Genomic DNA, 15,321 nt, shown 5'->3' on the forward strand with positions numbered 1-15,321 from the left:
TTCTACTCGAAGGTAAATAATCAGGCTCAGTGAAATTTATTTTCAGAATAACCACTTTTGTCTGTCACGAAACATACCATTAATACTTCTTTACATTTTTTGCTATTTCGTATAAAAAAGAATGTATTTTTCAACATTTTTCGGTGAGAATCTAACTCCGGATAGAATAAGGAACATAAATATTTGTATCAACAAAAAAAAAATTGAGAAGTCGTTAAACTGTTTGAAGGGTTTGAAGCAAGTGCTAAAAAGCGTCCTGAAATATCACACGTCACCCTACTTAACATTAAAGGTAAGGTTTCTACACATTGATACTGATTTCATCAGGAATTATTTCAAAAATTCTTGAAAGAAAAAATTTCTATTTTTGAAGAAAAATGCCTCCACATTGGGTATAACTTTCATCAAAAATTTTTGACAGATTACTATCATTCTCATTACGATACCTTCAAAACAAGATTCTTCTTTTGCATAACAAAAATTCACTAAATACTGTCCCAAGGAACTTCCACAAACGCTTTTCTCGCTTTTTTCAGCAGAGAAACAACAAATTTTCATGAAAAACTATCTTGAATCGTGATGGTTCCCTTGAAGAATTCTGTCAAAAGTGACTTTGATGAATTTTGTTTCAATGTGTAGCGGGTAAATTCTTTCAAAAAATTTTGATGGAAATTACCTTGAAATGAATATGATTTTTTGAAAGAAATTGCCTACACATTTGACAAATTTTCTTCAAAAACCCATCTTTTTGTCAAAAATTCATACCAAAAAGGTAATTTTTTTATGCACACTTCTTGAAGCTCATTTTTGACAGAAATTTCTCGTGTAAACACCTTAAGGCTCTAGTATTCGTAAAACCGAATCCGAATAGAACTTATTAAGCTGAGTCTTTGCTGTGAAGGGTTTTTTCAAAAAAAAAAAGATAAACACATGAAATTATATTGAAACCATTGTTTTTAAGCATCAGTGGCAACCAAGATCCCGAAAGTCAAAATTCCGAATGATCAAAATTCCGTAATGGTCTCTACACAATAGGCAAATTTATGTCCATATTGAAGCAAGTTCCCTATGCTTGTGTAGGGAAAACCCTTCAATACGGACATAAATTTCTTTAGTGTGTAGAGACCATATGGGTCAAAGTTAAAAGGAATGCAATCGAAGAAGTAGCTATGAGACTTTTATACCAATTCGGGATTTTGGAATTTGGAACTTTGGGTTTTGTGGTTTTGTCTTTCGAATGTTCATCCTGTTCCTTAACTAAGAGAGGTCAGATATTTTTAAAAACAGACCTCGGTCTAAATCCCGAAAGCCAAAAAACCAAAATCTTAAATCCCGAAAAATCCAAAGTCCTGAACAGGAGGGTAACATTAGCTCTGAAAAATGCGACCGATTTTAGTGTAAATTTTTCCCTGTTTTCGTACACATTTCACGAGATATCTCCAAAACTACGTAAGTTGCCAATTTGGGGTTTTCGGTTGCCTATTCTATATTAAATTGGCTTTTATTTTGTATTAATATTATTTACTAATTCATTCTACACTGACAGAAAACAGCTAATAAACCCAAAAGTTTTTTCGGCACGCTAGAAACATATCGCTCCTTGGAAATTACAAGGGGCCAACTCAATCTGAGCCATTTTTCAGGAGACAGCATGAAAGATTAAACTTTGTATAAATAATTATCTCAATTAAGTATGTTAATAAAAACAATTTAATTCTCTTCTATTTGTATGAGCAATATTATAAACATCGAAACATACATATTTTTACCTTTCACAATATGTTTTTTTATGAGTTAGCTCTTTGTCATTCTAAATGATGCGCAAATTTTCAAGAAATTAGAATGACAAGGGATCAACTTGCTTGAGTTAGTCCCTTGTTTCACAAAAATGTGAACGATAAATCTATTTTGTGCCCCTTGTCTTCAAACAAAACCGCGCAAGCAATCATAAAGAGTAAAATTTTGAAAAACTTTTCTAACAACGAAATTTATTGACTCATATCATCTGAAATTTTATTAAATTCTCTATCTGAGTGCATTAAAACCTCAAAATCGCCAAAAAGTGAGTTGGCCCCTTGTAATTTCCAAGGAGCGATATGGGAAACATAGGAAATGTCGTTCCCCTGGTCCTGAATGTCAGCGAATACGAAAATTCCCGAAAGCCGAATTATTCCATGAATTATCCTCTGTTTGATTTATACCATTCGGAATTATGGGCCTTATTCGGTTTTGGCGTTCGAGATTTCGGTTTTCGGGATTTTAGTTGTCACCGGTATTTGTCAATAAGTAAGGCCATCTATCTGACAGCCTTGGAACATATTAAATAATTTACACTCGACTTTTCGTTATCCGGCTGACGTGGGGACAAAATGACATTTTGGTTTTTTGAATCTGGTCAACGCTTTTTTTTTATATTTTCTGCTGTGGGAATTTGTTTTCTGTCGAAAAACTACAGAATTATCTTTGTGGTGTATTTATGTTTCATTTTGTAGCACGATTGTATGTAGGACACTTTGATAAAATGAAAAAAATAAATTAATTCACTCTGGACAAACTGCATGCTTCGTAAAAAATCGTTTTAAATACGTCAACCGCCAGCGTTTGACAGCTGTCACCCGGATAACGAAGTGCCGGATAACGAAGAGTCGTGTGTATAATGTAAATGTAAAGCCTAAAGTTGAAACGTTAAAAAACCAATTTAATTTGAGTGTAACCATTTTTGCAATATCTCCTTTTTCCGTGTAGCAAAACGTAGAGTTTCCAAGGGAACGAGACCTTTTCACTGTGTGAATTAAAAATGAAGAAATAACTTGGGATTACTTAAAGAACGATTTAGCTTGAATAATTTTTCGATTTAGCATTAGAGAGTGGATAGAATAAACAATGTGTGAGAACTTAACGATTGTTTAGTCAATTTAAATGGAACGACTAAATCTACCCCTGGAAACTGTATTGTATATATAGTTGTGGGAAAGTTTGGTGAGGGTATTAAGGGTTTGGTGTGCGGGGGTGTGAGTGGCATGAATTGATAGAAAACACGCTTTTGGGGATTGGGGGAGAAAGAATGAATTCTCGACTCATTGAAATGACATAAGCCTGCGAGGGATATGTGGCACAATTCTTACATATTCAACCATAGAGAAAAGTAGTGAATGGTATTTTGAAAGCAATTCTACGCTGCACCATTAGATGGAGGGAATATATATATATATTTTCCCTATTCTCCTATTCCTTCATTCTTATTCCCTTTTTATTCGATAGTTGGTCAAAAGAGGAGGAAAAATCCCTGCGGGTGACTTCTGACACTAATTGACGCTCCAAATGGTTAGTCCATCCATCCCCATACCCCATATCACCTCATCCAACATACCCCAACTAGACAGCTGACTCATTAGGATTATTTTTCTGTCAGTCTCTTTGTGAAATGTTCATGACTACAGCATAGTTTGGCCAATATTGACTTCCCAACTTTTGGTGCAAAATTCAACTTTCACACTCCGTGTTTTCTTTCACTCACCCAAACCCACAAACTGCGGGATGATATTATCTAAAGTACTATTCCCATTCATATCAGTCCATGGGGTAGTTTTGAGGGTGGAAAATTTGGGGATGAAACCCCAAAAGGCACCCTCTCAAACCCCCCCCCCACCTTTTTCCCATCTGCTAAAGCCATTATTTTAGAGACACATGCCGAGAGATGTAGAAAATTTAATCGTATTGTCGAAATATAAATTTCGTCCCAAAATTTTGGATGGTGTGTAACAATGTGGAAAATTTGGAAATTACTTTTTGGTAAGAATTCATGCGTTTCTCCAGCCACCGCAAGCATTTTATGTAATAGCATAAATGGTGAGATATCCCTTAGAAACCATATGTAGCATTTGTATACAAGGGTAACAAGGTGCCTCGGGTACTTGATAAGAAAATCGGATGTTTTCTATTCTATTCGATCAGTTTGTAAAGTTAGTGGAAAGTATAAGGAATTGTGTTGGAAGTTTTAGCTTAAATTCAATGAGAAAATAAAGACAGCCAATCAGGAAGCACCTCTTGCAGCAATATCATAAAAACTTGGGATGTTCGGACACGTTGTAGATAACTTCAATACCTCTTTAGAATGTTCAGTATTGCCCAATATTGATTAACCATCAATGAGAAATTCTGTAGCAAGGATTTACTGTATTGAAAAAAAAATAACGTCAAGAAAACGTTATTCGAACGTTATTAAAGGGATTCTGGGTTACTCTAAGCTTTAGTTTCTCTTTGACCTTAATATACAGTTGACTCTATCTCAAATGGGCATTTGGGGTGAAATGTCATCCGGTTTATCGATAGATTTGGGCGTCAAAGTCTTTGTAAATTCCACAAAAAGCGCTCAATTATAAAGGATCACGATAAAATAGGAAGAACTACAGCGAATTTGAGCAAATTAGCTTCATAATTAAACGTGAAAGTTGTCAACAAAATTTTTCGCCCGATTGAAAAAGAGCCGATTGAGCGAGAGTCTACTGTAACGTAATTTTTACCTCAATTATTAAATCAAAACTGCCAAAAACAGTTGTTTTTTTTAGAGTAGGTAATTTTCTCGAGGTAAAATTTACGTCAGTCATTCCATAAACTTACCAAATGGTAATCTTTATTCTAATAATTACATCATTATTTCGTGGAAGTCGTTCCTCACTTTGTACAAATAGTCACAGTTGACCAAATAATTACTATAACCAGACGAAAACATAAAGTTACACTGACTTGTTTTTGTTACTTGGGTATATAACCATAACTAGAATAAAAAAAGGGTTTTTATATTTGAATTTGTTTGCAGTGTCCAAGAGATTGAAAAAAATTTAGCACACCAAATCTTAGAGCCTTAACAGACCTGAGGATTAGCCGAGAGATGGCTTAGAATAATTATATTTGAAATAATGGTTAAACTTCATTTCCATCATTTTTCGCTAAGTCGTCTCTCGGCTTAAGTCGTAAGTGTGTCTAGGGCATTATGTAATAAAATATTCAATGAATAAGAATTAAATTTTATACTGTTTAGTGATGCAATCTTCTTAAATGTTCTTCGTAACTGTTTTTAGAGGCGTGGTATATTTTCCAGTAGGCAGAACTTTTCGAACCTCTCCCAAACTTAATATTTTTTTTAAATAATATGGTATTCAATTTGGTAAAAATTGAGCAGGAAACTTAAGAAAAAGCTTTGCGAAATTCAAGAACTTATAACTTTAATCCCAAGTAGCAAAATAAGAGGCATTACAAAATACCCAAGCGGCATTTGATATCCAAATAATATATGTCTTAAATGTAACTAACATATTTTTAACGTAATCATGCTATTTCTAAAAAGTATAATGTGTGAATATAATGGAAATATATTATCTGAAAATTATGTTAGATCATACGCCAAATATTAGTGCAAATATAAATAAATTGAATAATTAACGATAGCGGTCGAATTGAGGAACCGGTCAACTTGAGTGCACTTTACCTTATATAGATAAAAGGGATTAAATCTGGCAAAATAAGTGTAATTGATGGAAAAATAGTGAATTAATGGAATTAATATTTTGTTTGTGAAAGCTAACATTTTCTTTCTTTAATTGCTGTGTAACGAAAATATAAGCATTAGGACAACTTCTTGATTATTGTTGTGAAACCAAGTTGCAGAAAGAGTGCCCAGAATGCAGAAAAAGTTCATAAAAAACATAATCCTTCAGTGTTTTGATTTTTTTGTGTAGTGATAGAATTGTTATGCCCAACGCACAATGACTTATCTTTAGTAAACATCCCAAGCAGTACAAAATAACTTAACCACAAATTATCGTTATGCCAACGTTAAAATATGGTTATTTTAACAAAGTTGTAAAAACGTTATACAACAGTTAAATAACCAAGATGTGTTGCTTGGGATGCTTTTGACATTTCAATGAGAGTGAGTGAGATCTAGATCTAGTCATCGCGCTCATTCTTATGGGAAATTTTGAACACATATTTACACACAAAATGTGCGCTGGTCATTATAAAGAATCTATATATTGTATACAATGTACAGGATAATGTAAATAAAATAACCAAAATATGTGCAGACGTGTTTTTCTTCTATATTTCTTATTTTTGCGGGTTATAATAACTTTATTTTATTTTATTGGAATAAAAAAGGTTAATGGCGTGGAATCTAACATAAATTAGGTGATGCCAAACAGAATTAAAAAGAAATATTACGCAAAAAACATTGATGTGTGCCGATAATTATCCAGAATTGTTTTTAAAATGCTGTATTCTATTATTACACTCAGTTAAATCTAAGATTCATAAACTTTTTAATTGATATGATGAAAAGAGTGATAAATTCATTCAATTTTCTTTTCTTTAATTTTACAACTTTCTCCTGGGAATTTCAAGTCGGAAATGAAATTTCATTCACTAATATTGTGTCCTCTAACCGAAAACAGTCGTTGCATTAAAATTTCATACGCGATGAATGTGCGCGAAGCTCTGGAAATCTAACTAAATTGGTGAAGCTAAATAATATTTATTCAATCGAGAAAAATATTTGAGCAAGTCTTATGGCGTCTACACACTAGTAGAAATTTCTTTAAAAAATGCCTTTTTAAAGAAAATTTCCCTATCCTTGTAGGCAGAAAAGTCAGATTTTTTTTTTAAAGGCAATCTTTGACGAAAATTGCTTCTAGTGTGTAGACACCATTAGAAAAAAATACAAAGGAAATGACAGTTTCTCAGTCGATAGTTATATGGCATCACAGAGTGATTATATTTTATTTAGTCATAATCGATACATTTTACCGTAGATGATGACGTGATTATATATAATACAATCACGTCATCATTATAATATAATTGTTATATTTCGGATCTAAAAATTCCCCATTCACTCAAATTCAATATGGGTCTCTTTTATGCGGTTATATAGAAGAAATTCGTAAAATCTTCGCTATAGTTTTCGTATAGATGTCAGACATCTATACTCGTTTATAGCGATAAATGTTCCTTCGATAAAAAGTCACTGGGTGGGCGAACAACCGGAGCTTGATCCTCTAGAACTGTCACTGCGTAAAATGTCCTTGATGTTCGAAAAATTTATACTCAATTTCGAATTTTCGAACTACATTTTCGTACAGGGTTGAGAAACTTTATGAAAAACCACACTAAGAAACATTTATAACCCTTCATTGATTACGAGAGAAGTTATAGTGGAGAAGGGCTATTGAGCCTTGTTGCTTTGATATTCCTTACTAAAGTGATCATTGACACATTACAATTTTCGAAACACTTCGAAATTCGAAGAGGAAATAGTTCATCTATCAGAAAACAAAACTAAAAATAAATATTTGTTTTCTTTGGCTTTCGACACCGATTTTGGAACGTTTTAGGTACTTCTTCAGGGCTAAGTTCTTCAGGAAAACTTAAATTTTTGTTACAAGATTGTTGTTGATCATTTTCGAAATATTTTCGAAATAACTAATCCAAGTGCTCACAGCCAGTTTGACCCCAAAGAGAATTAAACCCAGAGCCTCTCCTTCATAAAGTCAGCGCTTTGCCCAATTGTAATTAAACGAATCGTAAGTCATAGTATCTTCTCTCTATGTGATTGACAGGGAAATTTCCATTATAGTAAAATTTTCCAATTTAGCACATTGTTCATTTGTTTCACTCTCTGACTTTGGTAGATTTGATGGAGAAATTGCTAGTGGAATGAGGGGAGAAAGGGTTAAACCACCTTTTGATGTAGAGTAACATATAAAATGCTTACTTTGGAATGGAATTAATCGTCACTGTCGCCGTAATCCAGCGTCACTCATACGTTACGAATGACTTGCGGTGAATTTAAGGGTGTTAAATGAATGGCATATTTGTTTAACATACCTACATTTACCATCTCTAAATCCCCAAAGTTATACATGGCACATAGAAAACAGACCAATTTACGCAACGACACCTGCATTTAAGTATCTAATGAACGACAGCTACGATAATGACAGAGAGCTTTAACGTACACATTTCGACAGGCTTTGGGATATTCGGTTAATCATAAAGCTTTGCCCAGTTCTAATTCATATGCTGTATTTCAGCATGATGTTAGAAGCACCCTCACTTCAATTATCCAGAATTGGTGTTACACATTGTGACAAATATTACTCTCAAAATGGATAAAATCTCTTATGTATAGCTTTTTGGGGGGAGCAAGGAAAAAAGAAGGAGATTTTCCGGCCGTTTGGTGAATTTTAGACACTTTTCCTCCGTGAAGCTATTTGGGAGTTGAGAGAAAAAAAAACTAGTAAGAAAAAAAATTGGGCACGTTTTCTGGGGCTGGAAAATTGATGTGGAAAATTTGTTTTTGAGGGGAAGATGACGGGTGAGATGTGAGGCCAAATGAAGGACTTGGTACCTCCTGGGAAGGGTCATGTGCCTATATTTGAAGTGAAAAGCTCATCTTTATGTCTCTCCACTCGACATTTTAAGCTTGAGATCTACTCACAGATGGCCAAATTGATACGAGCCACTTTTTTTTCTAATGCTCTATGCAGGGAGGATGGGGATACTTTGGTCCATTGCGAAAAATAAAAAGAGCTAGGAAGACAAGGGCCAAAAAAAATAGTGCCTCAAGATTAAAGAAAAGGGGTGGCGGCAAAGCATTCAAACTTTGCGGAATGTTCGAACTCAAAATTAGTGCGAAATGTCTAAAGAGAAAAATTGCTGCCTTATGTGTTGGACACACGTATGATTTAAGCCAAGAGACGGCTTAACGTACAGTGCCCGCTTTGTAATCCGGATGATTGGGAGACAATATGACAGATGTCCGCCTCGTAATCCGGATGGATTTTTTGAATTTGTTCAACGTCTCGAAAATATAATACAAGTTTTTTTTCTAGAATTAGAAGAACATTTTTAAAGAAGCTTAAAAAGACATAATTAGAAATTTCTATGCTATTATACTTCATTTAGTAAACAAAAACATCACAGGATAATTCATTTTCATTGCTGAACACACATGCATGACCTCAAAATTGTTTTAAATGTAACCATCGATAACTCGTCCGGATTACGGCGATCCGGATTAGAGAGCGGGCACTATATTTATAATCAAAATAATGATAAGATTGCATTTCCCCCAGTTTCTGACTAATCCGTCTCTCGGCTTAACCAGAGTAACGGCTTAGTAGGAAACTCATGGAAATTTAGTCAAATCATTATTTTGATTATAATTACGTTAAGCCGTCTCTCGGCTTAAGTCGCAAATGTAAGCAGCACATTATAGGGGAGACTGGGGCAAAAAGTCACAAAACGGATATTTTATTTTTTTAAAAGCTACCCGAGCACCTCCAAAATTTCTAATTAGCACAGTTTTATAGGAAACTTACCGCTCTACAACTCTGTGAAAGCCATTTTCTTCTATTTTGTAAGGAAACATATTAATCGAGCCGTTTTCTAAAAGGTAATTTTGTGATCATTCTCAAAAATGCTGGGGCAAATAGTATCAGGCATAAGATACTATCACATTTTGATTCGCTTTATTACGGGATTCCGTAAATTTAAGCAAAATACCTAGATTAGTAAAGTACCCTGTAGTCGGCCGGTTTCTCAACTCGGCCAGTGCGACTATTTATTCAATTTACTTAGATTTGTTATAATATGGTCTTACTGATTTAACATTACAAGGTGTATTATATTATATATAACGTAAATCAGTGAAAATTTCATAGAAATTGACTATAAAACGTTAAAAAAATTGGTTAAATAATTCAGCTGGCCGAGTTGAGGAACCGGCCGACTAGAGGGTACTTTACCTTATATTTTCATAGGAAATTTATTCTTCTACACCTTTGTAAAACACCGTTTTCTCTATCTGAGCGAAAAAAGCGCATTTTGAAGAAGACCTATGGAAGCTATCTATGGAAAAAAATTTAAGCCGCTATCTTATTTATCTTGGAAGATATTGAATTTTAAAATTTTTGATTTGTGACTTTTTGCCCCAGTCTCCCCTAATCAAAACTTTCGGCCTTCAGACTTGAGGATACCCAAGAGACGGCTTGGCATAATTATATTCGAAATAAAAGGTTAAATCACATATCTATCATTTCCACTAAGTCGTCTCTCGGCTTAAGTCCTAAGTATGTCAAGGACCGTTTACAAGTCTTTTAATATGCCTTTAAAAGAATTATAATGAGAATTTTGTGTTAAATTCCTGTAGAAGCTCTTAAACCCTTTAAGAGTGCGCCACTATACTTTTAGTAGTCTCATTGACAGAACCAAGACCTCTATAAGCAGATTATAAGAATTTTCGTCCTATAATGTATTACAGAATTTTACAAAACTTTAATAAGAAAAAACGGTTTCTTCGGTGGCGAAATAGCTCGAAATTCTCGATATATCAAATTTCTAAAAGAAAAAATCAATTTACTGATTCATTTCCGGCTTGGGATTAGTTTGAATTTATCTAGAATTCAAAGGCCTTTCAAATTTAATTTAAATGGCATGACTTGGTTATAAATTTAACCTTCTAGAACCTTTTTAAAGCTTAAGATTGAAAAGAAATAAGGGAAGTAGATCAACGCCGTTATAATGCCGAAAATAAACGTTTTATCAGAAGTCCTTCCACAAACATTGTCCTGAGAAAAACGTTTCATCAAATCTTTTAAATCAAAAGATTCTTTACAATCTCAGCTTTTGTGGTTACAGGTGAAATGCGACCTCGTCAGATCGGGCGGATCGGGTCCAAATTTTAGATTTACACGTTTTGACACTCATAGATCACGAATATCATATGCGCTAAAAAACGATTTAAGTGGACGTCCCGTCCCGTCCGTCCATCATATAACCACTTCTGGGGAGAGAACGGAGAGAGATATCGACAAGCGGTTTTCGGCAAAGGTTAAATATCGATGGGCGGCTAGAAGTCCCTATGGCATCGATCGATCTCAAATTTTAGTATATTATATCTGGGCCTAAGACCTTTCGATTAAAAAAAATTAACCCCCCTGACCCGAGCTATAAGGGGTCAAAAATTTAATTTTTAAATGGCCATATCTTAATTTTTAAATGGCCAAAAAAATTGGAGTTTTGGAAAGATGTCATGGAGTACTACAACCTGTATGACACCACAATTTGATTTAATCGCTGGTTCGATTAATCAAAAAATCGAATTTCGAAATTTCGATTTCGAAAACTAGACTATGCTTTTTCTTTAAATTTTATTATGTTGTAGCTGAGGTCTAGACCTTTCCAACGGTGGGTCGCACTCCTCCCTCGATGTTACCTAACCTGAGCTATAATCGAAAATATCCTGACCGGACCGCATTTTTTGTGTTTATGAAGTGATTTCGATTAAATTTTAGTATATATTGTATCTGAGATCGAACTTTTTCTAACAATGGGTTCCATCCGTCTCTACCCCAACCCACTGTACCCCTACCCTTACTGTACTCAAATGAACCGGACTGTATCTCCAAGGTTTCAATGAACACAGATTTCAATGAACTTTTTTTCCTTTTGTTGGCCTTCCTCACTCGGACTATTTAAAATAGAAAATGATCAGTGATAAGCCCAGATAAGCTTATGGTAGCTGAGATTCTTTACATGCGGCCTCGAAATGCATGCAACTCGGAATAACCTTCAAAGGAATTAATACTTTAGCAGATACTTCGAGAGAAAAAGACATAAAGAAATAACTATATGGAACATTTTGCAAAGAATGAGATAACTTGTGTTCCAGACATCAAATTAGTAGGAACACGTAACAAAGGTCATTTTATGGAAAAGAAACCACCTCTGTGTGGGGTGTTTCCTCCGAAGTGTCTTCTAAGAGAAAAACCTTGGTCAGAATAAACTAGGATAATTCGAAGATATAAAATTGATCAGAAAATTGATATCGACGGTCGAATTAAGGGGGTTTCCAATGACCTCAAGTTGCTATCTCGAAACGCACCAATAGCGTAAAAACGGAATAAGATTCCCTAGAGCCAGGGATACATATTTTGAGCTTAAAAAAAAATTCAAATTAGATGCATTTATTTCTCTCACCGCTTTAAGTTGGAGCAAGAAAATCTTATTGCGATGGAGTTGAATCTCGTGCTGAAAATAAAAATGAAACAACTGGCCATAAATGTTTGGTGTTTGCAAATTTCTTACCCTCTGCAAATGTTGCAAGAGACTTGAGCAATAAATTCAATATGAAATAAATTGTGTGTGTGCGAGGTAAACCATATTAATAATCCGCAATAAATACTCCAAGGGAATGACTCTGATAAATTTTCTCACCAAACTTGGTGAACTGTTACCAAGACTTTCCTTCCTCCTTATACATATTGTGTACAGTGTCCAAAATATATTTGCAACCATGAACTTCTCTCAACATTGAAACTTATTTAAGCTTGAACTATTTTTGAGGTATTTGAAAGCATGTCGAGAATTTTCAATGAATTTTATGTGATAAATTAATTATTTGTTTCCTATAATATGATATCCTGCAATTATCCGTTAAATATCATATCATGTGGACTAAACTAGATTGAACTTATTAACAGCCTTCCGTTATTGACGGGAATTCAATTTAACTGTGCACTGCGTAGAGGGAAAATAGTATTTTGTTAATTTATCAGACGTGTTATATTTTATTATACATTAATATCATATGACTTTGGAATTTCTATAAATAGGACATTTTGTGATTTATGGCTTGTAATATCTCAAATTTTAAAATAATTTCGTATTAACTAAATTTATAAAATTTGGGATTAGAGATACTGAAGACTTATGAGGCTATTCCATTGAAAAACGAAAAAAGCAAGTACATTAGTAACTTCGGCAAAATCGACTTTTTGACACAAGAAGTCGATTATGCAGAAGAACATGAGAACAGTCGTGTACTAAAAAGGATGTCCGAGAGAAGGAGTTCCTCCTTTCATTTTTCAATGGAATAGCACCATAAATTAGTACTTTTGCATCATTGACTTTTCTTTGACACAAAGAGAAGTCGATTATGCAGAAGAACATGAGAACAGTCATGTTCTAAAAAAAGATGTCCAAGAGAAAGAATTCCTATTTTCATTTTTCAATGGAATAGCACCATAAGTATGTTAGTAGTTTTGCATCATTGACTTTTCTTTGACACAAAGAGAAGTCAATTATAGAGAAGAACATCAGAACAGTCATGTATTAAAAAAATGTCCAAGAGAAAGAGTTCCTTTTTTCATTTTTCAATGGAATAGCTCCATAAGTATATTAATACTTCTGTATACCATTAAGTTTTCTTTGACACAAAGAGAAGTCTATTATAGAGAAGAACATGGGAACCGTCATGTTCTAAAAAAATGACCAAGAGAAAGAGTACCTCTTTTCATTTTTCAATGCAATAGCATCATAAGTATATTAGTACTAATGTATCATTGACTTTTCTTTGACACAAGGAGATGCTGATTATACAGATCAGCATCAGAACAGTAAAAAAGATGTCCAAGAGAAACGTTTTCTCTTTTTATTCTTCAACGGAATAGCACCATTAAGTATTTAATAGCTCTTGAAATAGTATTGTAGAGGCAAAATTACAAATTTAGCACAGGCATGTACTAAATTCATTAAAATAAAATTAAGGATCATTCTTTATTTACATTAAAAGACAAATACTAAATAATAAAATTTTAATGATAAAACAAAACAGTAAAATTTATATTTTTCAATCTCTAAAATTTCGAGAAAAGCTTATTTAATTAAGTTAATTCAGGCACTAATTTTAACTCTTTATTTTTACGTCTGAAAAAGCCAGAATATTGTCAAAAATTCACTGACAAGAGAATCTTTTCTTCTGCGTGAGGACGCTTTTCTCCTACAGTGAGAAAGAAAACGGGGATGCGATTAACTTTTTTTCCTAATAACTTTAACACTTCTTAGGTGTAAAAATATATCAACATTTTTTAATGTTAATTTTACACCCTTTTAAGGGTAAAATTAACATAGAAAGGGTAACTTTAACCCCTAATATACCTGAAAAGCATAATATTTACACCGATTTCGGATACATTACTGCAGGGTGAAATTAGCATTTGCGGAATGTTATTTTAACTTTTTCGAATTTCTTCTCGAATTTCGGATGAACTGTTCTCAAATTTCTCAAATTTGAGAACAGTTCTCAAATTTCCGATTTTCAAATTTTCAAAATTTCCATAAATTCCTAAATTTTCCAAAACATTGTCAAAAACTCATTGACACTGAGAACCTTTTCCTCCGCGTGAGGGCGCTATTTTCTCCCGCGAATGGCGCTGGCAACTGTTCTCAATTTTTTAGTTTTCAAATTTCCGATCGAAAAGCTTTGTTAAAGTTACCAAATCAATATCACTTGGTTTCAGTGCAATAAAATATCACTTTTTTCAGGAAATTATCTACAATTCTAAAGGACTAAAGTGTCTGAAATAAAGTTTGTGGCACTGTATATAATATGGTTCTCTTTGAAAGCTCGACCACATCGAAAGGCGGTATTTAGGGCTCTCAGCCCACCCACTAGAAAACCTCTATGCATTATATATTTTGTATAAAAAAAATATTGGCATTGAAGATCTTTAAATTAACTTGCAACTGACATGAAAATAAATTCAATATCGAAATATACCAGCATCGGGTGTATTGGGTACGGTTTCGAGGATGCAGCAATATTGATTGTCGTAAAGAAAGTACCACAAGCTGAGAGCTTTTTCCAGGGGGATGGCACATTCAATACTCTGCAATTTATCTGCGAAGGTACTTTGAAATATTGTGTAAAGTACCATTGACATGCATGGAAGGAAATTGAAAAGTTATTTACCCAAACCCAGAAAATTGTGCGAAGCTTGGGTTGTATGTATGAGAAATGTGAGAGGAGACTAATTAGTACATTTCTCATAAAACATCATACATACAACTTGGTAGTTTTTGGGAAATGTATCCAGAGAATAAAAACGTTAGAACGCAATATGAGAAGAAAAAAAAAGTAAATAGATGATCATTAGTAATGAAATATTGTTGAGCCATTTCGCATTATTTGATGGCATAAATTTGCCCATTCCACCCACGAAAAACATTGAATAATGTGTGCAAAAACTCGCTTCATTCATCATTTTGGCAAAAATATAATCTTCCTACATATGGTTGAATTCTCCAGTAAATAGACCACTTTATCCGTAATTTCAATAACAAATAAATTAAAATGAATTTTTCCCATAGCGAAAAGCCCATTTTGGTGTGGGCTCTAGTGACAGATTTTCCAATGGATGAAGCTCTCTCTGGGGTGAAATATTTAGCCCCCTTGATCCTCCCTTTTGTATATATATGTAT

Source organism: Phlebotomus papatasi, chromosome 1 (assembly GCF_024763615.1).
Source record: "Phlebotomus papatasi isolate M1 chromosome 1, Ppap_2.1, whole genome shotgun sequence".
Taxonomy (NCBI): Eukaryota; Metazoa; Arthropoda; class Insecta; order Diptera; family Psychodidae; genus Phlebotomus; species Phlebotomus papatasi.